Below are 26,583 nucleotides of genomic sequence, written 5' to 3'. Positions count from 1 at the left end.
GCGAATGCAATAACGCGCTGTGATCTCTTTGCGATTGAGTATCGCGTATACGTACCCTGTTGCAACGTTGAAATAGACGGTGTAATAAACGAAAAGGGTTTGACTCGAAAAGAGATACTCGATGGTGTCGGTCGCTTCAAGAATTCCTCACTTAAAAGTGTGAAGATTCTTGAATGCGATCGACTGAAGTCTGTGTCACTTAAAAATGACAAACGAGTTCTCAATCGGACAAACTCTTTTCGAGTGACATTTGAGGGTTCCGCTCTTCCAAACTACGTTGCAATAGGTGCTCTTCGTTTACCTGTTCGGTTGTTTGTACCCCGGGTAATGAAATGCAACAAATGTATGCAACTCGGTCACACGGCCGCCTATTGTTGCAATAAACAACGTTGCGCAGATTGTGGAGAGAATCATGATGGGACTTCTTGCGCAAAAGAGCGCAAGTGTCTTCATTGCGACGGGGCCCCCCATGATCTTTCTCAATGCCCGGTGTACATACAACGAGGGGAAAAACTCAAGCGTTCCTTAAAGGAACGTTCCAAGCGGACTTATGCAGAAATGCTTAAGAGTACCGCCTCAACGACTCAGGACAATCCCTACTCCATTCTGCAGAACGACGAGCCTGTTGCAGACGCTCCCAATGCAGGAAGTTCCGGTACATCACAGGGTGCCATTAGGAAAAGAAAAATTACTTCCTTTCCATCACTCCCCAGAAAGAAGACCGAAACTTCCCAAGTTGGAATGAAACCTCGTATCGAACGTGCTGAGAATAGACCGAAGCAAGTACCTCCTGGTTTAAGCGGTTCTTCTACGCACCAGGGGTCCTCAGCACTTCCCGGAGCAGATCCCAACACGTCTGTTCCTTTTTCGCGGTCGAGGCAACAGCCACAATCTGGCTTGCTTGTGCTTTCTGACCTGGTGGACAATATTTTAAATGCTTTAAATATAATTGACCCTCTTAAAAGCATAGTATTATGTTTGCTTCCGATTGTGAGAACATTTTTGAAAGAAAAATGTGGTTTTTTAGCAGCGTTCATTTCCCTCGATGCCTGATTCAGTGCAAGAGGTCAAGGATTTGACCACTGTAATACAGTGGAATTGCAGAAGCATCATCCCTAAACTAGATCAATTTAAATTTTTAATTCATAGTTCTAACTGTGATGTATTTTCCCTCTGTGAAACATGGCTTTCTTCAGCCGACGAACTGAATTTCCACGATTTCAACATTATTCGCCTCGATCGAAATGACTCGTTTGGTGGCGTACTATTGGGGATCAAAAAATGCCACTCCTTCTATAGAGTCACTCTCCCATCGATGACAGGCATTGAAGTTGTCGCTTGCCAGACACAAATCAATGGCAAAGACCTCTGCATTGCCTCGATATATATTCCTCCAAGAACTATGGTTGACCGCCATCAGTTTTTTGATATCATCGAGGCACTGCCGGAGCCGCGGCTAATCTTAGGTGACCTCAACTCCCATGGAACAGCATGGGGTTCACTCTACGATGACAACCGTGCCACTTTGATTTATGATCTGTGTGACAACTTCAAATTGACAGTTTTGAATACTGGGGAAGCAACTAGAATAGCCAACCCTCCTGCACGGGCAAGCATGCTAGACATATCACTTTGCTCTTCTTCGTTATCTCTGGATTGCACGTGGAAGGTAATCCAAGATCCCCACGGTAGTGACCACCTGCCAATAATTTTATCGATCGCCAATGAATCAGGTTCTCGTGAGTCAGTCGATATTGCGTATGATCTCACGAAAAATATTGACTGGAGAAAATTTGCAGAAACAATATCTGAAGCACTTGTTTCAATGCATGAACTTCCTCCACTCGAAGAGTATAACTTTATATCGAGTTTGATTTACGAAAGCGCACTTCAAGCTCAAAAGAAACGTGTTCCTGCTATCACTTTCCGACGTCGCCCTCCATCACTTTGGTGGGACAAGGAGTGTTCAAAGGTCTACCTTGAAAAATCATCCGCTTTCAAAAAAATCAGGAAAACTGGATTAGTGGAATGGTTTTGAAAGTACCAAGCTCTAGAAGCCAAACTAAAAGGTCTGATTAAAACAAAAAAGCGTGGATATTGGCGGAAATTCGTCAATGGTTTGTCAAGGGAGACAGCTATGAGCACTCTTTGGAATACGGCTAGGAGAATGCGTGGCTGGAACCATACAAATGAAAGTGAGGAATACTCTGACCGTTGGATTTTCAAATTTGCAAGAAAGGTTTGTCCCGATTCCGTTCCTGCACAAAACGTCGTACGCGACATTCCGCTCCAATGCAATTATGAGAATTTTTCGATGGTAGAATTCTCAATTGCCCTCCTCTCATGTAACAATTCAGCTCCTGGGTCGGACAAGATTAAATTCAACTTGTTGAAGAATCTTCCCGACTTGGCGAAACAGCGTTTGCTGAACTTGTTCAACAAGTTTCTGGAGCTGAATATTGTCCCACATGACTGGAGGCAAGTGAGAGTGATAGCCATACGAAAACCCAACAAGCCGGCTTGCGATCACAACTCGTATAGGCCGATTGCAATGTTATCCTGTATTCGTAAATTGTTAGAGAAAATGATTCTACTTCGTTTGGACAAGTGGGTTGAAGCGAACAATTTGCTGTCAAATACGCAGTTTGGCTTCCGCCGAGGTAAAGGGACAAATGATTGTCTCGCGCTGCTATCTTCTGAAATCCAAATCGCATTTGCTCGCAAAGAACAAATGGCTTCCGTTTTTCTCGATATCAAAGGGGCATTTGATTCAGTTTCCATGGAAATTCTCTCAGAGAAACTTCATAATCGTGGACTTTCACCAATTCTGAATAATTTCCTGTACAATTTACTGTCAGAAAAGCACATGTTTTTCAATCATGGCAGCTTGAAATCTTCTCGATACAGTTTTATGGGCCTACCACAAGGCTCCTGCCTAAGCCCCCTCTTGTACAGTTTTTACGTCAATGATATAGATGATTGTCTAACTAGAGACTGCACGTTGAGACAACTTGCAGACGATGGAGTTATTTCCATCACGGGTACTAATCCCGCCGTTCTGCAAAAATCCTTGCAAGATACCCTGAACAACCTGTTCACGTGGGCTCTCAAGCTGGGTATCGAATTCTCTACGGAGAAAACCGAAATGGTCGTTTTTTCTAGGAAGCACGAACCCGCCCAATTCCAGCTTCACCTATCCGGCAAAACGATCAAGCACTCGATGTTTTTCAAATACCTTGGAGTATATTTTGACTCTAAATGTACCTGGGGAATACACATTGCGTATTTGAAACAGAAATGCCAGCAAAGAATCAATTTTCTCCAAACAATAACCGGAACATGGTGGGGTGCCCATCCAGGAGACCTCATTCAGTTATACAAAACAACGATATTATCAGTGTTAGAATATGGCAGTTTTTGCTTCCGATCAGCTGCCAGGATTCATATTCTCAAGCTGGAGAGAATACAATATCGTTGCTTGCGTATAGCAATGGGGTGTTTGCATTCGACACATACGATGAGTCTCGAAGTTTTGGCAGGAGTACCCCCGCTTACTCTTCGGTTCACAGAATTATCCTACAGATTTCTCATCCGTTGCAAGATCATGAATCCATTGGTGATTGATAACTTCGAAAATCTACTACAACTGACTCCTCAGTCAAGTTTTATGTCTTTATACCATGAGTACCTTACCCACGACGTGCACCCTTCACCAGGCATCTCCAACCAAGTTTGCTTCCCATACTTTTGCAATTCCTCTGTCATTTTTGATCTGTCCATGCGACAAAAAATCCATGGAATCCCAGATCATCTACGCTCAGATTCTATTCCGCCGATATTTTCGGCAGAATATGGGGGCATAGTTAGATCTGATAAAATGTTCTTTACTGACGGTTCATTCATAAACGGGTCCACTGGCTTTGGCATCTTCAATGAAAATTCCAGTGCCTCTTTCAAACTCAAAGATCCTTGTTCCGTGTATGTTGCTGAACTGGGTGCGATATACTACGCACTGGGGATCATTGAAACATTGCCCATCGACCACTATTTTATTTTTTCAGACAGTCTCAGCTCATTAGAGGCAATCCGCTCAATGAAGGTTGATAAACGCTCATCTTATTTCCTAACAAGAATAAGACAATTATTGAGTGTTTTGGTCGAAAAATTATTCAAGATTACCTTAGCATGGGTTCCCTCTCATTGCTCGATTCCGGGGAATGAGAAAGCGGACTCGCTAGCTAAGGTGGGCGCTTTAGAAGGCACTCTTTTTGAAAGGCAAATTGCTTATAATGAATTTTTCCACATTCCTCGTCAGTATACGCTCGTAAGTTGGCAGCGCATGTGGAGTGGAGATGAGTTCGGTCGTTGGTTACACACGATTATCCCTAAGGACGAGGGCATGGTTCAAGGGATTGAATGTAGGTCGTGATTTCATTCGCGTGATATCTCGGCTTATGTCCAATCACTACAACCTAAACGCGCATCTCTATCGCATTGGACTCGCAGCAAACAATCTTTGTGATTGTGGCGATGGCTATCACGACATCGAGCATGTTGTCTGGTCGGGTATCCGGTTCCATGCTGCTCGCTCTCAGCTCTCTAGAGCACTAAGAGCACAAGGCAGACAATCGGATATCCCCGTCCGGGATATCTTAGGTAGCCGTGATCCTGATCTTCTGCTTCATCTATACCTGTTCCTCAGAAACGCCGATGTCAACGTTTAATGATGTTTCCTTCGTTGTGTCCCTGTTTCATATCCCTTCTATCCGATCGATAAACTTTTACTTAGTCGCGGCAATACATACACACACTCTTTACAGACACACGGGCCAAAGGTTGTGCAGTCCACTGATCATTCAACAAGAGCCAAAGGTTGTACCGCTCATGACAACTCTACACGAACTGATGATTGCGCCGGCTAGTGACCATTCTATCCTGGATTCCTCGAGTCGAGAAAGACGCACCACGCTAGATATGAGGTACAGACTAGGGGGGCGTTGCTGATTAATGGTCAGCTGCATCCCAATAGGAAGTATCCCGTGTCGGGCACACGTACAGAGCATTGGAGACAGCAACATCCGAATTACGAAAACACTTGTAATACTAACCTCGAGCCAACCGCGAGTAATCGGTTACATATTACTAACATAGATAATAAGAAAAATTGTATTGAACTCCCGGCCCCGTGAGGCTAACGCCATATGAGCCTTTATAAAAATATATATTTTGGAAAAAAAAAAATTTATCAGCGTCAAATCGCCTTCAATGAATTTTATTCTTTAGTCCGCAAAAATACCATCGCTAACTGGCAACGCAAGTGGAATGAAGATGAATTGGGCCGTTGGTTTCACTCGATTATCCCTAAGGTTAGCCTCAATCCGTGGTTCAAAAGTCTGGAATTGAGTCGGGACTTTATTCGCACCTTCTCCCGACTCATGTCCAATCACTGTTCTTTAGATGCACTACTCTTTCTTTTCAATCTTACCAGCAGCAATCTCTGTGTTTGTGGCCAAGGTTATCGCGACATCGAGCACGTTGTTTGGTCGTGCGAGGTGTATCTGGTCGCCAGATCGAATTTAGAAAACTCCCTTCGGGCCCGAGGAAGACAGCCCAATGTACCGGTGAGAGATGTGTTGGCTCGGTTAGACCTTGATAACATGTCCCATATATATGTTTTCCTTAAAGCTATCGATCTTCGTGTGTGATTGTCCCTATGTCCTTATACCCTCCTTTCCTTCCTTTGCGGGTAATTCGTCCCCTTGCTATAAATAGTAGAATAAGTTCAAATGTAAAAACACTATAGATATACGAACAGATTTGAGAATTGAGTGTTCATCAACATTGTTACAGTTTCCTTATACTTCTCCTAAAAATATGTCACTCTTCTAAACTCGAGTACACCGCGAGTAATCGGTTTTCCACCTTACTAACCATAGATGTAAGAAAATTGTTTATATATATATATAGTTTTAAAATTATATTTAAGAATTCGGCTCCTTTAAACTTAAGTTACTGAGCCTGCAAAAATAAACGAATTAATAAAAAAAAACTAATTGATCCGAAAGGGGGTCCCCGTTACCACATTGCACAATGGTCCAGGAGATGCATTTAAGTGGAAATTAACATTTAGAGCTCGACAGTTATTCTCTAGACAAAAACTGTCTTAGACAAAGTTGAGCGCTCGCTTTAATGTTATCAAAAATAGGGTGACCAAAATTGTCGATGAAATAAAAAATCTAACTTTCTTATCTTTATAGATAGAGGTGAACATAGTTCGACAATGATGTAGCTCCAATTATTTGAGACATCTTTGTAGAACAAAGTTTTTCTCTATCTCTTGAAATAACCGATATAGCGCCTTTTATTCATAGTTACGTTAGGATCACCATGAAAAAAAACTGTTTTTTTGCTCTAACTTTTATATTTCAAATTTTACATGCAAACTGTCTTCGAAAGACTTTTAGAGCTTACTTATACAAACATTTTTCGATGCAGAACTTGTCAATATCTCAACTTTAATCAATGTTATTGATATTTCTTCCCAAAAAAACATGCTCTTTTCATTTGTTTGTCTTTCTTGTCTTTCTTTCTGGGGCAAACGTAAACAAATTTTATTGGCGGCATTTGAAAGAGCATATTCCACTCTACATGATGTGTGATTTTCAAAACTATGTTATTTTTTGTGTTTGAGTGAATTAAAATTGGAATCATGAGTTGTTGAGTAAAAAACCATCAATAACATTGAGTAGGGTTAAGATATCGACAAGTTCTGCATCGCAAAATGTTGGTATCTATAAGCTCTAAAAGTCGTATGAAGACAGTTTTTATGTAGAATTTGAAATATAAAAGTTAGAGCAGAAAAAAACGCGTTTTTCCATGGTCACCCTAATGCAACTTAGAAAAAAGCGTTAAATCGATTATTTTAAAAGATAAAAAAGCTTTGTTCTACAAAGTTGTTTAAAATAAAGACAATAAAGTTAGATTCTTCATTTCATCGACAATTTTGGTCGCCCTATTTTTGATAACATAAAAATGAGCGCTCTATCATATGTAATAACTTTGTGTAAGACAGTTTTTGTCTAAACAATAAATACCTTCCACCAAGTTGTTTTTAGCGTCCTCTAACTATAACTATGAAAAAACGAGTTTTTTTACTATAACTTTTATATTTAAAATTCTACATCAAAATGGTCTTCGTACGACTTTTAGAGCTTATCAATACCAACATTTTACGATGCAGAAAATGTCAATATCTCAATCCTGCTCAAAGTTACTGATGGGTTTTCATCCAAAAACTCATGATTTCAATTTTAATTTATTCAAACACAAAAAATAAAACAGTTTTGAAAATCACATATTATATAGAGTGAAATCTGTTCTTTCAAATTCCGTCAACAAACTTTTTTCATGTTTGCCCCAGAAAGAATGACAAACAAATGAAAAGAGCGTGTTTTTTTGGGAAGAAATATCAATAACATTGAGTATAGTTCTGATATTGACAAGTTCTGCATCGAAAAATGTTTGTATTAAAGGGTGTGTCACATCAAATTGCATCACGGAAAAAACGCTGTAGAAATTCGCCCAGTAGACCGATCCTTTTGAAAATTTTAGACAGTAAAATAGAAACTATTAAACAACTTTTGGCATTTTCTTTTTATTCATACTTCGAGCCCAAGCCCGTATGCTCGCACCTTCCTCTTTACCCCGTCCATAAGGTTCTGTACAACGTCAGGTTGTAGTTTTTTTTGAACAGAAATCCATTTTATCTTGAAGTCCGCCTCCGATTTGACAACTTTTGGGTTCTTCCGGAGGGCCTGCTTCATAATATATTTCTGCTTCATTTCAATATTTCTCTATTGGGCGAAGCTCCGGGGCGTTGGGCGGGTTCATTTCCTTTGGCACGAAGGTGACCCCGTTGGATTCGTACCACTCCAACACGTCCTTTGAATAGTGGCACGAAGCGAGATCCGACCAGAAGATGGTCGGACCCTCGTGCTGCTTCAATAGTGATAGTAAGCGCTTCTGTATGCACTTCTTAAGGTAAACCTGCTCGTTTACCGTGCCGGTCATCACGAAGGGGGCGCTCCGCTTTCCGCACGAGCAGATCGCTTGCCACACCATGTACTTTTTGGGAAACTTGGATAGTTTCTGCTTGCGAATCTCCTCCGGAACGCTGAATTTGTCCTCTGCGGAGAAGAACAATAGGCCCGGCAGCTGACGAAAGTCCGCTTTGACGTAGGTTTCGTCGACCATTACCAGGCAATGCGGCATCGTCAGCATTTACAGCTTCCGGGCTCGCGTCTTCCCCACCATGTTTTTCCTTTCGTCGCGGTTAAGAGCCTTCTGAACCTTGTATGTACGCAGGCCCTCCCGCTGCTTGGTCCGCTGGACGAATGAACTTGACAAATTCAGCTTATTGGCGACATCCCGGACCGAACTTCTCGGATCACGTCTAAACTGCTTAACTACACGCTTGTGATCTTTTTCACTGACGGAGCATCCATTTTTGCCGTTCTTCACCTTCTGGTTGATGGTTAGGTTCTCGAAGTATCGTTTTAGTACTCTGCTGACCGTGGATTGGACGATTCCCAGCATCTCACCGCTGTCCCGAAGAGACAACTCCGGATTCTCGAAACGAGTGTACAGGATTAATTCACGACGCTCTTTTTCGTTCGACGACATTTTTTCCAAATTTACGAAAAATTGACAGTGAAGCATGGCCAACGTGATCTATACACTCTTATCTGATTATAAGCGAAAGCTGAAGATATAATTCCTAAAAATTAAATTTCTACAGCGTTTTTTCCGTGATGCAATTTGATGTGACACACCCTTTAGTAATCTCTAAAAGTCTTTCGAAGACAATTTGCATGTAATATTTGAAATTTAAAATTTAGAGCAAAAAACCATGTATTTGAAATATAAAAGTTAGAACCAAAAACACAGTTTTTTCATGATGACGCTAACATAACTATGAAAAAAGGCGCTATATCGGTCATTTCAAGAGATAGAAAAAAACTTTGTTCTACAAAGATGTCTCAAATAATCGGAGCTACAACATTTTCGAACTATGTTCACCTCTATCTATAAAGATAAGAAAGTTAGATTTTTTATTTCATCGACAATTTTGGTCAACCTATTTTTAACAACATAAAAACGAGCGCTATATCATTAATAACAACTTTGTCTAAGACAGTTTTTGTCTAGAGAATAACTGTCGAGCTCTAAATGCTAACTTCCACTTAAATGCATCTCCTGGACCATTGTTCGTTGGTTGCGCGTTCGCTTATTAAGCGATCGATCGTGAGTTCAAAGCTCAGGGTCCTCAATTGATCATCTTTGTGTAACTACGTCCACGCAACAATCATCAGCGATGGAGATCGATCTACGGTCGTAATAAGAACGATTCATCCATACAATTGCTCTGTTCTGCAAGAAAGATCGGGCTGTTGTGCTATAAATAACACAGCAATGATCATATCAACTGTCTCCGCTGTGGCCTAATTGAACAATGGAAGAACAGAAGGAATACCCTTACGCCTAAAATGGTTTTTGTGTAATGTACCATATGCAATGGTACAGAAGGAATACCCTTACGCTTGATAATATGGCTACTGTGTAATGTACAATTTATAGATACGATAAAACATGTAGTAACATGAACACGATTAAAAATCCGGCTCTGTTACAACTCAAATGCTAATGAGCCCTAATTAAATAAACAAATGGGATGAAAAAATTGATCTGAAAATTTTGTTTAATTAGCATAAAAAATGTATTGGAATTACAAAAAATTGTATATAAACGGGTACCATCTCGGAAAACTACTCTCAGGGACGAAGTCCCTTAAAAAATAAGTAAAAATAAATAAGGAAAATCCACTCAGTTTTTTTTTATCCCATCTGTTTATTTTTATTATTAGGCTCATCTAGCAATTCAGCTGTAACAGAGCCGAATTTATCGTGTACGTCTTCGTCTTCGTCTTCGTCTTCGTCTTCGTCTTCGTCTTCGTCTTCGTCTTCGTCTTCGTCTTCGTCTTCGTCTTCGTCTTCGTCTTCGTCTTCGTCTTCGTCTTCGTCTTCGTCTTCGTCTTCGTCTTCGTCTTCGTCTTCGTCTTCGTCTTCGTCTTCGTCTTCGTCTTCGTCTTCGTCTTCGTCTTCGTCTTCGTCTTCGTCTTCGTCTTCGTCTTCGTCTTCGTCTTCGTCTTCGTCTTCGTCTTCGTCTTCGTCTTCGTCTTCGTCTTCGTCTTCGTCTTCGTCTTCGTCTTCGTCTTCGTTTTTCTTTTGTTCAAATATGATCTTGTTTGTTATTATTTGCTTCGAATCATGACACAAATGAGAACGAGAGAATTTTGCTTCGGTTAGCACTTCATGATACATAGGCATGCGAACTAAGACGTCATGATCGCTTTCAGTGCTGCAAGTTTAAATTATTCTTTCTTTCTCATCCGTTATAAATCGAACTTCCTTATGTATTGGATTAAGCGAGGCGAATCATTCATATTCTGTTGCCATAAATTAACCGACTATAGTCTGTCAACGAATGTTAACTAGGTGAACGAAGAGCCATAAATCTGTGTTTCAGTTCTGTTAATCGCGTTGTTAGACCAGGGGTTTTGGAATGGTGCTCCACGGATAACTTGGTGCTACACGAAACTTTCGAAAGTGCTCCCACTTGAAAACCCGATTTGGAAAAAAAATCATTAAAGTGTGTAAAGTGTAATATTCCATCGCATGAATATACCATCGTATACCGTCAAAGTTTAGAAAAATAATTATTCAATATTGCAGAAAAGACCCTGCGATAAATTTCATACTTTTAAGCGCGGCGGCGAAACACTTACAATATAACAGGGAGCTTCTTGATTCGGCGATTGTCCAAAATAATTTACTAATTTTTTTCAAGACTATTTGGGGCATCGAGGGTGGCCATCAGCTGCAACGTCATCATGGCCCCTTCTTGAGACCTAGAAGCAGTCAGCAACTCAGAAACAGCATTCAATATTGGTGGATATGAGGAATACTTTAGCGTGTTGTGATCTATCTAGAAAATAATCGCTCCATCATTGAACCACGATCACCAACCCGCTGATAGTATCTTCCGATAATTTAGAGCTGCCACGTTCGTCAGTCCGACGGATTTGAGTATCATTCCTGTTAGTCGGATTTCAAACCATGACACCCTAAACGTCGCCTTCGAGCGCCACTTGTCGGAATCGCACTTGACGGGGGATCAATATCCACTACGCTCTAGACACTCTCAGCGGTACTGCTTGGTCCGGCGGGTGGCTGTGACAAATTCATCAAGAACGCCTACCACAAAAGTACCTAAGTGTGTTTTGCTTGTCGAACATGACAGCAAAGAGTGAATGTGGGAAAGGATGTGGGTGGCTAAGGGTAAACAAAGTATTATATTTTTTGGTAAATTATGATCTCTTGGCGATTCACGTGCAAATGGATAAATGTTGACTGTTTGTTTTCCTGAACTTACAGCCATCATTGACGATTCAGTACACAAATAGCGCGCAAACCGACAAAATATGAATGGTATAATAGAAATATAAATGGTATAATAGAAATAGGAAATAGGAATTCTATAATAATCGCGCTCATCCACCAAATTCAATAACCCGCAGATATGCACAAAAACATCCCCGACGCTATTCTATAACAAGCTAATACGGTTCTACTTCGGACGTGGGCTGCGTTATCCTTTTCTCCAGTGAAAAGAGCAATGCATTGCACGCTTTCCGTCAATTGATAACTCTATAAAGTCGATTAATAGTACTGTGGTTCGCTCGGTGCTTCCGCCCACGTTCAATAATGATGAATGATTGGAAGCTGATAACGAGCGTATTTGCCGTAGTAAACCCACACAACTAAACAAACATCAACCCCCAACGAGAATATCAATATTGAAAAATCGTTCCATGCTTTATAGTGGTTTCAATAATGCAAATCATCAGGAGAAAATTTCGAAAAGGGATAAAGGTTATGCTCTTTTCCATTTCGACAGTACGAGGGCAAAAGAACATTAGAATATTTTAAAAACAACATCCACAATTTTGAAACTCCGCCAAAAAATTTTCCAAACAATGAAGGACAACAGGTCGCTTTTTGGCTTTATTTTTTTTTTGTTCGTGGCACGTGGGTTTCCACTGAGTGAATTGTGTGTGCGTTGTGTTTGTTACTATGGATTGGCTGCCAGCGACGGTGGAGTGAAGTTCTGTCGCTGCTGCTGCTTCTGCTGCCCACTTCCTTTTTATTCACTTCGCTATAGAGGCGAATTCATCCCACTGGTATCCACCTACTCGAACATTGATCTCGTTTCGAGTTGGTGCCCAGCCGTTTTTGGTGTTTTTCACTGCACTCCACTGTCGGGCGCGAGGTCCAATCCTTCAGGGCGCGACAATCTGCCGAAAGTGTGCTCGCCTTGGTCGCCTTTTTTTTGGGAGCAACGTTTGACTGTTTTGGGAATAAGTACTGAACTAGAGATTAAACGTTATTAATAACATTGAAATGAGCTCATTTTTATTCGGACTATTCGACTACTTTGAGGTTATCGTACAATTCATCTTTTGTACTTTGTCTATGACACAGTACTTCTCGGTGGATTGCCGCCTACTAAACATGGTGACACTAACATCTGTATTTGAACGTTACGGAGTTGGAATTACCAGATTGTGAGTCGTGCTCAAATTCACCACTTTATAAATTGACCTTAAATACGAACGGTTATGTGTTGTATCAAAATATCAAGTTTTAGAACGGATAAAAAATAAAGAATGGAAATCTTCTGAAAAACACCAAATCGATAGAGTTGTGTGCATGGTTCTTTCGCATATACAATTTGAGTATTCGCCGTAATGTAAAACTCCGATATTTATTCGAACGGGTGCGCATTAAGTTGACTTAGACATTTGAATGCAAATAACTAAAAAGCTGGGTGAAATCAGTTCATCAATAAGCATCGATTTAAAGCTGCATGGTGATATAGTGTCAATACCAAGACCTCGGTGTTATGTTGAACTCCAAGCCAACATTCCGCGACCACACCTCCTGAATCACTTCTAAATCGTGTAAAACGCTTGGTTTTGTTCATAGCGTCAAACTACAATCCACAAAAAATTAGAGAACCGTGAAACATCGGGTTTTTTAAGCGATCTTTGAAAAGATGTAACTTGGTGAAAAATCAACGCAAGAAAATGGGATGTACATCATTCTAAAAATACAAGCTTTAGAAATTAAGTCTAAATGAATTAAGTCAACAGTAAATACAATTAACATTTTCAATCAGCCTTCATTTGATTCCTAGAACATTTCTGTAGGGCCTAACACTAAAGAGATATTTTTGATTGCATGGAAAGGTTCCGCTCCCTCCTTGATGAAGAATAATTCAATAAACAATGATCGCACCGATGATCGAAATGAGATTTTTAAAATTCTAATAAATCCTTTAAAATAAAATAAAAGTGTTATGAGAACCCTTGAAATGAACGATTCGTAACATTCGTTCACACACGTTTGTGGGTATGAGGATAAGAATTAATCAATACACTCACACATATACATATACATTGCCAAATATAACCACAGATTTCAAATATTTCAACAGATTTACTAATAATACAAGCTCGTGCTACTTAACTACATTAATTAGTTGCCTTAACCTGAATTGCAACTGGTTGTCTGAGACGGCTTTTTTTTAATTTATTTTTTAACAATATTATCGTTAGATAAAAATGTACACGAATACATTCGGCACTGTTACAGCTGAATTGCTAAATCTAATATATATATATATATATATATATATATATATATATATATATATATATATATATATATATATATATATATTGGGTTGGGGAAAAAGAAATGTCGTATATTGACAATATATGGCAACACTTAAACATATCTTGTGTTGTACTTATCGCATCGGTTTATACTATACGGCTATTTGAAGAAGACAATCTGTGCTACAAGTGTCATTTTGACAGTGTTGTGATTGTCCTTTTCAGTCTCATGTTATAGCGCGTCAAAAATGGAGTCCACCAAGCAAGAAATTCGCCATATTTTTTGTTTTTACCACCTGCGAGGTAAAACTACAACGAAGGCGGCCGAAAAAATTCGTGCAGTTTATGGACCCGATACTGTAACGATTCGCACAGCACAGAGTTGATTTGATCGATTTCGTTCTGGTGTAGTGGCTGTCGAAGATACCCCCCGTACTGGTAGGCCAATCGTCGCGGAAACCGATAAAATCGTTGAAATCATCCAAGTAGACCGGCATGTGAGCACTCGCTCGATTGACCAGGAACTGGGTATAGACCATAAAACCGTTTGGAACCATTTGCAGAAGATTGGATTCCAAAAAAAGCTGGATGTATGGGTGCCACACGAGTTGACGCATAAAATCTTTTAGACCGAATGAACGCCTGCGATGCACTGCTGAAACGAAACGAACTCGACCCATTTTTGAAGAAGATGGCGACTGGTGATGAAAAGTGGATTACGTACGAAAACCTAAAGCGAAAAAAGTCGCGGTCGAAGCACGGTGAGCCGGCCCAAACCATCGCCAAGCCGGATTGACGACCAGGAAGGTTTTGCTGTGTGTTTGGTGGGATTGGAAGAGAATCATCCACTATGAGCTGCTCAACTATGGCCAGACCCTCAACTCGGTTCTCTAATGTGAGCAGCTTGACTGTTTGAAGCTGGCGATTGACCAGAAGCGGCCAGAAATAATCAATAGGAATGGTGTTGTTTTTCACCAGGACAACGCACGGCCTCACACATCTTTGATGAACCGCCAGAAGCTATGGGAGCTCGGATGGGATGTCCTATTGCACCCACCGTATAGTCCGGACCTGGTTCCAAGTGATTATCATCTCTTCCGGTCTATGCAAAACGCTCTTGGTGATACTAAGTTGGCCTCAAAAGAGGCTTGCGAAAACTGGCTGTCTGAGTTTTTTGCAAATAAGGAGGGGGGTTTTATAAGGGGGGGATAATGAAGTTGCCTTCTAAATGGCAACAAGTTTGCGAACAAAACGGCGCATATTTGACTTAAATTGGATAATTTAAAGTATGTTAAATAAAGCCTCAAATTTCGATCAGAAATACGACATTTCTTTTTCCCCAACCCTATATACATATAAAAATCTCGTGTCATGATGTTCGTGGCCGAACTCCTTCGAGACAGCTCGACCGATTTTATAAAAATATTGCATAAAACGTTTGTTAGGCATGAGAATAGGTCGTAAACTATATTACAAACCGCTAGGATACCGATTACCGTAAATTTTATATCGATTAGGGTTACACTATGCAAAAAAAATCAATTTTTCTGTATAAATGTAAAAACATAAGATTCCAAATTTTTAACCTTTACACTCCGACCCATTTTTTTATTTCTTATTTCGTGATTTTAGTTTTTTTTTGTGAACACAATATCCAAATAAGAAAATTAACCACCGCTCAATTTTCCAACAGGACGAATTTATTTACGTTGTTGAATGACAAATGGCACTACGTACGCTGCATCGAACTTTCATCCACACATGCGGACTAAAGCTAGAGGCATCGACGAGGTACTGGAAACCTTATTGAATAAGCACAGTGAACTATTGAAATCCTTCAGATCACACATTGTCATCAATCCAGACAAATTTTCAACTGAACAACAACTGTATTGATTCAATGATTCGAATTAATATTTATGAATATGTAGATACAAGAGACTGCAACGCAGCTAGGGCAACGTCATTCTACGATGTCGTTAGCTGTGCCAACAATTCGTGGTCGGCATGTACGCGAAGGTAAGGGGGCGAACGACTGTGATTCCTACGACACAATCGACAGAAGCAGCATGAGGACGAATAAATTCACCTGCGAGAAGTTATCAAAAGCCTTTGCTATTGCCAGGCTAAAACGCAATGCATTGTTATGGAAATCGATAGTGTAATTGCCTCGGAAACTCCAGATCCGTCTACTGATCAACTACTCACCCGTATTCTGAAATACGATCGAGTCAGAATAGCTCGACTCAATTCCGATCAAGTTGTGTTGATGTGATAATGCATGGCAATTTGACATAGACGATATTGCGTTTCGTATTCTATTTTTGTAAAAATAGAAACGGATTTTCGGGTTGAATAAACACGCTTTTAAAACGAAAAATATTAATGGAAATTAGCTATATTCTTTCAAATATGTTTTGTATGTAACGCAGTAACACATTTTCTGCAAGTAAAAGGTAAAATCGTGTACGAAAATTGTGTTTGATAATGTTTTTATATTATGGATAAGGTTTCAGCGGAAATTTAGTTAAAAAAAAGAAAAACAAGTCGAGTTAGGATAGTCCTGATGACCTTATTCATAATATAAAAACAAAACAGTATATATCGATTAAATTTGAGTCGAAAAGATTTCAGAATGCAAAAAAATATATACAAGTATGTTTGAAATAACTAATATATTATATATTAGTTATTGTTTATTCAATCACCAAAATATTCACTAGACATAATTTATTTGGCAACAACGTTTGCCGAGTCAGCTAGTGAGTCTAATAAAATAAACAGATGGGATAAAAAAAATCATTTGTATTTACTACAATATTCGCAAAATTACAGTATTTTTTTCTAAATCTCTATCAGTTTATCCATTCTGATTGGTAAAGGATTTTCAGTGGCGGACGCAAATTTCAGCATTACAATTCAATCAAAACAAAAGCTAATCCAATGGTAATACACTGCGTTTCATAACTTCAGAAACACTTCATTTTTCTGAGTTTCCAGAGATGTGTAAGAAGTCGGTTGAATTGAAGTATATAGTGTAGGATAGAATGACTATCTTTATTTATAAGACTGGCCATTTGAACTTTATTGTTGTGTCCAAGCACGATACATTCAAAAAACTAAAATTCCAGTGTTTCACTCCTTTACAAGACTAGCGTCAATTTCACATGATTTCACAATAAGTTTCTAATTCATAGGTCATCTTTAGTTCCCAAACTGGGTGGTTTCGACCAAGCTGCGCCATGCTGTAGAGTGTATTTCATTCGACTCAGAGGATACTGTTCGTTTATGCTCTTCAAATCACTCATACTGCTTGTAAGCTGCATCTACTATTCGTACGATCACTCCACATAGGTTCTCAAAGTCAACTAATATTTAAAAATTTTACGATGTAAATGAATCGCAATTTGTACCAGTACAAAATTGCCATTTGCATATTTACGTGTATAAAACTGTTCAATTTGAATTCAAGCATTCTTCGTAGACAAGTTTAGAGCTATTATCTACCCATAGTGGGACAATTAATATTTTTTCCTATGCTGCTTCGAAATAATCTATCTCAAATTTTTCGAGAGTTGGTTTAATGATAAAATGAATGCTATAATGTTGCAGACATGTAATACGATGCTAGATTTCACAGGCTGAGAAAATATTCCAGACTACCGTTATATGGCTACTAATGACACTTTGTTTATTTCATTCTATATTATATCGTAGATGTGCATGTGACATGCACAATATGAGCTGAATTCGTTAGAAAATACAAGAAAATCATATTGTGATCAAAAGTAGATTGTACTGACTAGGGGCTACTTTTGACACATTTAAAAGACAATTGAAGTTAAGAGATGGAATGAATTATTTGGGACAATATTTGCTTATTTATCTAGAACCTTGAGTTGTCTGAATCTATTTGAGCATTTACAATCAATAAACTTTATTTTATACGAAAAAAACAATAGCAATCGAGACAAAGCTATTCAAAACGAGATAATTGTGGACTCACTCGTTAACCGAAATTCTTAGATGGTCTCAAAATCACGAAACACAGAAATTCTTCATGCTAGTTTTTTCCCCATGTGCAACTTTTGAATTTTTTTCTCAATTTGTGGTCAAACTGGACAGCCATTGACACGATGTTGTTTTATGATTTATATCAACCTTATGCAGCTTCAACCGTACCATTATATACATAGCTTTCGTTTGAGGCTCGAGGTTTTCACTAATTTTCACATCCGCCAATTTTGGTGTTCAAAAATACCCCAAAAATGTAGTTTTATAAAAATATCGAAGATATTGTAAAAATTCAAAAAATATTACATTAAATTATTAGGAAACATTGACAAATTAAAATGGAAGTAGCCTGCATATCAAAAGTAGTCCCACATGGCGGCATTTTTTTATCCTTTGCGAATCGATTCGAACGTAGCCTCGTTACTGGTGGCTCGCTAAATGGAAGCCACGCTTTTTGCGTTTGGGATTCTCCAATAATTACGAGGATTGACTGAAATGTAATGCACTCATGCTTGGAAATAACAGCTGCTTTCCCCTAACCTTTAACATCAAACAGACGAAAGTCACAGATAGCAAGATCCGCGGTATAAGTAGGATGTGAAATTGCTCCAAACCTCAGTCCGGCTACAGCACTCACTTCATCTCGCAGTGACATAGTACCAGCACACGTGTTCATGCATCAGCGTCTAATAATACGTTGGATAAGTGCAGTCAACAATTACTCGTTCTCACTGCCATGTTTTGTGTATTATTATATTGAATATTCTAATTGAGTCGATTGGCTTTACAATTTAACACAAGGATTCGGAAAATTCACATGCAGTCAAAGTGAAGTACATGTATCCTGAATGATTGACTATTGATATTATGCCGTTACAAGCATGAGAAAGTGCTACCGAGGCATGATAACTAATTTTCATCGATTCAAAATCCAAAAAGCCAAATGTTCTTTTCTACGGAAAAACTGACGAGTTAAAGAAAAATATATATTTCGCAATAATCAAACAACAGGCAGTTTATGTGAAAACGAAATTCAACCAATATAACGAACATCACTCCACGGCTGGTATAGGTTGCTATTCCGTTCCGAGAAAACTCCTGCTGTCATTTGATGGAGACGCCTCGTGATCCAATGCAGCGGCTGCCGAGAAAGCCCAATTTTCCTACCGCAGCCGCACGATTCCGAAACCGCTTCGACTACTCCGGCAATGACAAGTTGAAATGCCGACGGATACGCTGATAAGACAGTTCGTTACTTTTCGCGCAGGTCGAAGATGTGGATTCGCACATGGCATCGCCAGTAAAAGCTTTCGCTATCATATCAACGGCGTTGCGATGGGAAAACCGTTGGCGTATGGAATGTGTATGTGTTTGTGCCGGTGTGCGCCGCGTGGATGCACGGACGAAGCATCGTTGCCGGCGCAGCACTTTTTCCTTTTTTTTCTTATGTTTCCTCGCGGTGCCTGGATCTGTTTTCATGAATGAAACTTGGGCTTCATTCATCAAACGTTCGATTGCTTTCCTCACGGCGGGACGTGTTGCGGTGTGTCTTGTCTTGTGTTGCAGTGTTGTGTATCGCCGAGCGTGCGCTCCGATCCCACTTGTTGAATAAATGCTTCAGTTGGGTTGACACTGTGCTTAGTTATTGTTTTACTTCCATCGTTCGCATCTTCGGCGTTTGAATATCAGCTAATAAAAGAAGCGCAAACTTTGTTTTTGAGGTAAAACAAACCTCGTTCGAAATTGAGTGTCTGCCAAAGCCAGTGTTAGCGGTGCTGAACGTGATCATTCGTGGAGGAACATGTGAAGAATTATTACACAGTGCGTGGGTTTCACAGATTGTGGGGAAAAGTGTTCATTTCTCATCTTTGCGCTCCGGTTTTTCGCTGCTCGCACGGCCGACTCATGGCCCGTGCTTAAAGCCACCCCCGCGTTCGTTCGATGCCAGCAAAAGTCAGCGCCAGGTTGATATGCAGTAGTGCTTTGAACTGATAGTTATCGATGGATATCACTTCGTACGTTCATCAGAAAATTCTTTCAATGTGAGTATTCATTTTTGGATTTACCTTTTTGTGTGGAAACGCAAATTCGAAGAACTTCAAAATTACAAATCTATCATATAGTATTATTGTCGTAGAATTCATTTAGATGAAATCCAATAAGAGTCCAACCCAATTGTGGCCGTTTTAGTAGGAAAACGATGAATGAAATTGTAAAAATCCAGTGCTCTCACTACCGGTTTGAGTACACCCAGGTTTTTTACGCGGATTTTCCAATTAACGCGGTTTTATTTTACGAGGTAAGTATGCCCCGCGTGAAAAAAACCTGGGTGTACAGGAAATATAAAAATTCTTGTAGTCACTGATTTCTGAACTGAATGATAGAAGAGCTATTTGTGTTGCTCACATTTCTTATGTGTAACATTTGATACTAGTGTATGAACTTCCGACGTCGATAGTTTAGCATATCAATGGATGGGTCATAAACTAATACAAAGTAATATAATTAACCTGATTTCGCCAACAACTCACTTACTGGAATGTACAAAGATACCCATGGTACATATATACATATAGAACAGAAAACAATTTTTCTCAAATTACTCAGATACGAAACATCAAGTAATCAAATCGCTTCATAAAATAAAATAACTAATCTAAGCATATAAGCTGTGCACCACAATAGATAGTCATTATAAACATCTGAATTTTTAATCCTAATCCCATTATGAAGTTAAAATAAATTTCTATTTGTAACACCATAATAATCGTAAAACCTACTCCACATTAGTAAACATCAATATGAATTGATGCCTATTTCATATTCTTTTCTTAAAACTATTAATACATCATGGTATAACAAGATTCTTTTTTCTCGAAAGTATTGCCGGTTGCTATCCACAATATTTTACGGAATATGATTGACGTTGAATTTCTAGGATACCATCTTTCAGGACACATGAAGAACAGAGATATGTTTGTGTTTAGCAAAAGCTTGCCTAATTTTGTTGTCCAGTCATCAATGAATAAGTTCGCTGAACCTTTCCAGCATCCATCTCGAATCAGGTTCAGGAAAGAAATCTCCTATTAGATAATCGGTCGTACCACATACCACTTGGATACATATATATTTTTTTATTATTTGCGTAGTTTTCTAATGTAAACCTTCAAACAAATAAATACATACAGTGTGTGAAGTGATGTTAATAGTGATGTTTTTTGCTTATCGACCCAAACGATTGTTTCAATCGCCTTGAACGAACTGTTAAAATCACTAAACTCTATAAACATGGTTGATGCATGTCATCGGCTGGCAGCAAAAGCACATTCAATGCTAACCTTGGTTTGTATTTTGTTACCGTGAATTTTCAGAATATGCACAAAACAAGCATAGGGCAGAGCTTTCCTGACTCGCAGAAGCAAAGCAGAAAAGAGATGTTTGTTTGGCGCATATAAAAATTACTTCGTCTCAAATTTAATTATATTCCTGGTTTAGCAAACGAGCAACGCATTTCCAAATACGGGGTTTTTCCCGACGCGAAGTCTGAGAGCGGAATGGTCGATGGGGTACTTGAATGAAAGAAATCACACCGCATAGCAATTTGGATCATTTTTAAACTTTTTGCTTCCTCAAATCCGGAAGAGGCTTCAGTGAAAAGATAGGACGTTCCACTTCGGTTTTGATACCAATAGGTGGAGAGTATTTGTGTATATTAAAATTAGGCTTAAGCATAATTGATTTTATTTGTTACCAAAGGTAGATAGTGAGAAACAATGTATGCTTAAGTAATATCCTAAATAATACAAAGCAAATTGATTTTCTTTTTTTTTGCCGGAAGTAAACCTGTATACTGGTCATGCTAATGATGATGTTTTGATTTATAGAGGCATTAAACTTTCTCAGTTTATCCACAAGTAGCCTTAAGAAAGGCCAATTTTGAAAACTAAACTAAACTTGAGTAAAAAAATGAATGGTCTTTAAAACGGACATTAGGAGAGCCTAGCTGTCTCTGCCGCCTAATCGCTTGCTGTATGACAATAAAAAACGTAAATGACTTATTGTTCCACAGTAATTGCTGTCACCGCCACCAACTTCACACAATCGATTCGGTTCGGATTTTCTTTTGCCGTTTGCTGCATAGCATAATTTGTGGATTATTTCTAGGAGAAATTATGTTTTTAAGAGCGTTGGACATGTGATTTTGCTAAGAAACACTGAAAAACTTTCAAGATATTCAATAATTTCAAAGTTTCAGCTTCGTTCTAGATAGCGAGCTATGAACAGTACGTGTTGATGTGAGTGATAATTTAAAAATCTGCTTAAATATGCTTAGTATTGCTTTGCAATTTTTTTTGCGCCCCTTAGTGCAAGTATCGGCGCTTGTCACCTACCAAAAATTTGCAAGGAAGAGTTCTTGAATTGAATTGTTATAATATTTGTTTTCGTCGGAAATTTTTCGCAGTACTATGTCAACAATGCTGTCGTGTCTTGGCCACCACCACTAGTTTTTGAGTGTTGGGAAAAAAATTAATTCGGAGGGAATCAGATATGGTGGCGTTCGTAATTTAATTCAACCTATTTCACCATAACAACATTGATAGTATAGAAAGATTTCAGCTGAATCATGGTGTAAATGATTTTTGTTGTTCTGTAGCACAGCATCATTAAAACACAAAGATTTTATAATGTTTTTCTGTTATCGTTTAGCCGGTTGACGGAATAATAAGATGCCTCTTTCATCTCAAGAATTCAATATTATAACCATTTTGGATGTCGATCCCTTTGCTTGCTTCTATTCTCAACAAACGGATTCAATGCGTTTTAATCAAAAGTTTAAGAATGCGGCACACATCTTGTCCTTTCGCAGACCTGATTCGTTATTCAAAATATGTAAGGTAAATGATTTTGGTTTGTCCAGTCGAAAATATGATCATGGTTTGCCCACTTTTTTGAATGCTCTAATTCAGCGCTCCTGTGTCAAATAAGGCCTTCGAATGTTTCGAAACATATAAATGAAATTGCCTTTCACATGATTTATAGTAGTTTGATAGTATATTTTTACGAAATCACATGTTTTAAAGGATTATAAAATACACCTTCTATTTGTGTCAATGCGCCCCTCATTCGAGCTAACTTTTAATCGATCACCAGATGATTATTTGGCATGTATTCAGACCTTTTCTGGATTACAACACTTATAAATATTGTAAACATCATGCTTGCTCACCATTTGTATCGGATTTACATAGCTAAACCATTAAATTACCGCATTTTAATGAACTCAATTCTGATCATGAGTTGTTCAATTCAATAATGTTGTTTTGTCCACATGATTTCTATGGCAACCGCTTGGCGCGCTGCAGTTTGTTTATTGTGTCCTTCGCGGATAGCAGAAATAAAGTTTCTCTGTGTTGAGTGTGTTGGGGTGAACACTTTTAAAATGCACAAGAAAAGGCAATATTCTGAAGAAAGCCTAAATTATGAAAGAATCAATATGATGAGAGTAAACTCAAGGAATGATAAATGCAACATCTACTTGTGAATTCGAATGTTTCCATTCAAAAATGGAGATTTCTAAAACCGGACAAACCATGATCATTTTTTTGGGCAAACCATGATCAGAGGTGGTCAATCTATGATCATAATTCTTCTTTAAGGAAAATCGTTAAAAAACATAAAAAATTAATAATTTCAACACCTTATGGTAGTATTAGCAACTAGAGACTTGGGGCTTTTCAACAAACCCAAACTCGTATCGATTATGTGTGATTTTCATGAAGAAAAATCGATTTGCATTTACTAGTTGCGTAAAACACCCCAAATTGGACAAACCAAGATCATTTACCCTAGCACTTGTAAAGATAAAAGACTTGTAAAGTAAAGATGTCCATAACCTTAACAATTTTGAAAAATGCAGATCAGCCCTCTTCACACTTTTTACACTTCATGACAGCCGTTTAGCTGTCTTACTTACCAGATCCCCACGACAACTGTTTCCATAAGTTGTCCGGAGAATATTCGGCATCAATGAGTAATCAAGTTATATTCAATTGAACATTGATGCCATATTCGTTACTACAAATGCTCCAGGACGCAGTGCTTTCAACCGAGTTGAACGACGGATGGCTCTTTTTTTACCGTGAGTTGGCAGGTTGAATACTTCATCATGATCATGAGGGAAAACTTGGATGAAAAAATTAAACCAGGGACCCGAAACTGGAAACGAAACATTTTGAGTATTCAGGGGAGTCTTGTTTGTCTTGCGTTATTTATTGTTACATGGGAGGGAGGGGGTCCAACAACCTTTTTAGCGTTACGTAATGTTTTGTACATACCACGCTTTAGCAGGTTAAATAAATCAAAACCATTGCTAGCAACCGATGAATACCATCCTTATTGTTGCCACTGATCACACAGGTTACGTCGACTCGAAGACCATCGGAAACAAGGCGATGGTTGGTGGTTGTTCAGCTTTGACTGTCGTCGTGCGGTAATGCTTTTCTCGTGTGGGAAATTCATTAATATTATTCCCGCTCGCATTTTCATTCCTCGCCAACCAGCGAGAGCCGCCATGAGGCTAACTCGAAAACGTTATGGCGGCGTGCACGAGAGCACCGAGAGAGTGAACTCCTATCGAGCCGCAGTGAACTGGCCGCATCCGACTGGGGATATCGTTGCGTGTTTTTTCTTCCTTCTGATCCGTAAACGTCCACATCCGAGTGATGTCCGCCAGATGAACGCGCGAACGACGAGGAATTCGAGAGTCAATAGTTGAACTTGACTTACGATGATGTTCCGCAGCCACCGGCGATCGAATCTTGTCTGTTAAAGTGTAAGTGCGAGGAAAATCTGCGGAAATTTTCTCCCGCTAATGTGACTACAACCAACAGGTAGGTTGACGGTATTTTTTTTTCTCATGAATGTGTTGCTTGAAAGCAAATGTGAGTGTCTTCTAGTGAATTTTGGCGTCGTTTATTTTTTTCTGTATTGACGATTCCCCCGCTTTTTTCTGGCTGTGCGGCATTCAGGCAATTGGCAGGAAAAGTTTAGTTCGACATCGCGATCCGACCGATTTTGTGTTTTTCTCGCGATCGTTTTAGTGTAAATTATTAAATCTGATTTCTTCTCCCAGTCGTTTTAGTTTTGTGCAAATGCGACCTCGCGAAATCGAACTTGAACTTCGACTCAATCCCGAAACGAACCTGTACGAAGCGAATGTTTTGTAAGCAAAAAAATGTGAAATGAGTTCATGACCTATCAGCGCGACAGCGATTTTGAGTGATGATCAATACGATAACGACTTCGAACAACGACTTTAACGAGATAGAAGCAAACGTGTTGCACTCGTTTCCGGTAGTAATAGCTTAATGTCGTGTTACTCGTTGGTTCACGTGACTCATCGGAAGTTTTTAGTGGCGCAGTAGATTTTACTAATAATGTGTTTAAGCCGGTGGGTAAAAATAACCCAGTGACACAAGCACTAACGTCCGCAAGAGCATTCTGGACGGTGGATGATTTGAAGCTGCATAAGTATGTGTGTGAGGGGTGGCCGAGTTAAGCGAATTATAGGGGAAGCTCTACTGGCCTTTACAGACAACCTTGGTAATTATTGTTCACATATATTACAATTTGAAGCAAACAGACAAACAGAGCTACGTTTCAACATAACCAGAAAATGTTATCGATTTTTATTTCTAATGTACGTTTTTTCAGCAAAAACTATAGCGTGTTTAAGGTTCAAACACTTTTTGGAAGGTATGAACTGACGATCAATAATAATGAACGGCCACTAATAGTATCAATGTACTGATTCACTACCAATTTCTTGTGATGTTCAAAATGTTTGTGCCGATTTTTTTTTACAAAAATTAAAAAAAAAACAAAATTAAGAGGTCAAACATGAAAAATTTTTAACGCACAAAAAAATTAGGATTACCATTTACGTTAAAAATGTATACAACCGCAGTAGGCATTTGTGCTCAGAATAAGTTTAATTACTGACACCTACAAACTCCCACCATCAACTATCCCATCCATGATAATCGCTAAGGAAACTCGCTATAGAGGCGACCCTTCCGGCAGCGAATATCATACTAACATTCCTTCCCTTCCCCTGGTGACTGTAAGGACGTGGCTGGCGTCGTAATCAGTTATTCAAAGTTTGAATCACCGAAACCATTCAGTGTGTTCCTTGTGCAATTTCGGTGGTTTAGGTCAATCACGGAGAGCAACTACGAAGTGTTCATTATTGTTTTCGCTATCGAAATTGATCTTTGTTCGAAGGCGGAAATGGATTTTCAGGCGAAATAAACCACTAAATAATTCCCATATGTTCCACAATGACATTGTTGTTTGTTCAATTGGATTTCGCGTTTCCGGTATTAAGATTCGTGTTCCGTTGGTGTGAAGAGAAAATGATTCTCAGGTGGAAAATAAAAATTATGAATGAAAATTTACTTTTCTGTATTTTTACAAGTGAATCAAAAATCTTGAGCGAAAATTATGTCTGAAAATAAATTTACATTATTGTGACGAGTTTTGTTATGAGTAATAAGAAATTTATAGTCAATGTAAATTGTAAAGAACCAAATGAAAATGGTAGAGATCAATCAATGGAGAGTTTTGCGATTGACCTTGCGAACGTACGCTCGTTAAGAAAATGTGAATGTTCGAAAGAATTCATATCAAAGAAATAATTTTGAGTGGGACGAATTTCGCCGAGTCGGCTAGTTACCGATACAATATATTTTTTTGTACATATAATGAACGCATAA

At 38.9% G+C, this 26,583-nt stretch overlaps 1 protein-coding gene across 3 annotated transcripts in view; it reads left to right on the top strand.

The window, feature by feature from the left end:
• Window positions 1-26,583, top strand: part of LOC129780244 (myb-like protein A) — a 228,593-nt gene that overhangs the window by 3,097 nt on the left and 198,913 nt on the right. For 2 of the 3 annotated variants that reach the window (XM_055788297.1, XM_055788295.1), the window contains exon 1: window positions 24,854-25,411. The exons of the other annotated variant lie outside the window; for it this stretch is intronic. The gene's annotated coding sequence lies outside the window, so the exon portion shown is untranslated. Of the gene's footprint in view, window positions 1-24,853; window positions 25,412-26,583 lie in introns of those variants that run through there. 3 annotated transcript variants of the gene reach the window in all.

Source organism: Toxorhynchites rutilus, chromosome 3 (genome assembly GCF_029784135.1).
Source record: "Toxorhynchites rutilus septentrionalis strain SRP chromosome 3, ASM2978413v1, whole genome shotgun sequence".
Classification (NCBI taxonomy): domain Eukaryota; kingdom Metazoa; phylum Arthropoda; class Insecta; order Diptera; family Culicidae; genus Toxorhynchites; species Toxorhynchites rutilus.
This window is presented reverse-complemented; position numbering and strand designations above follow the sequence as displayed.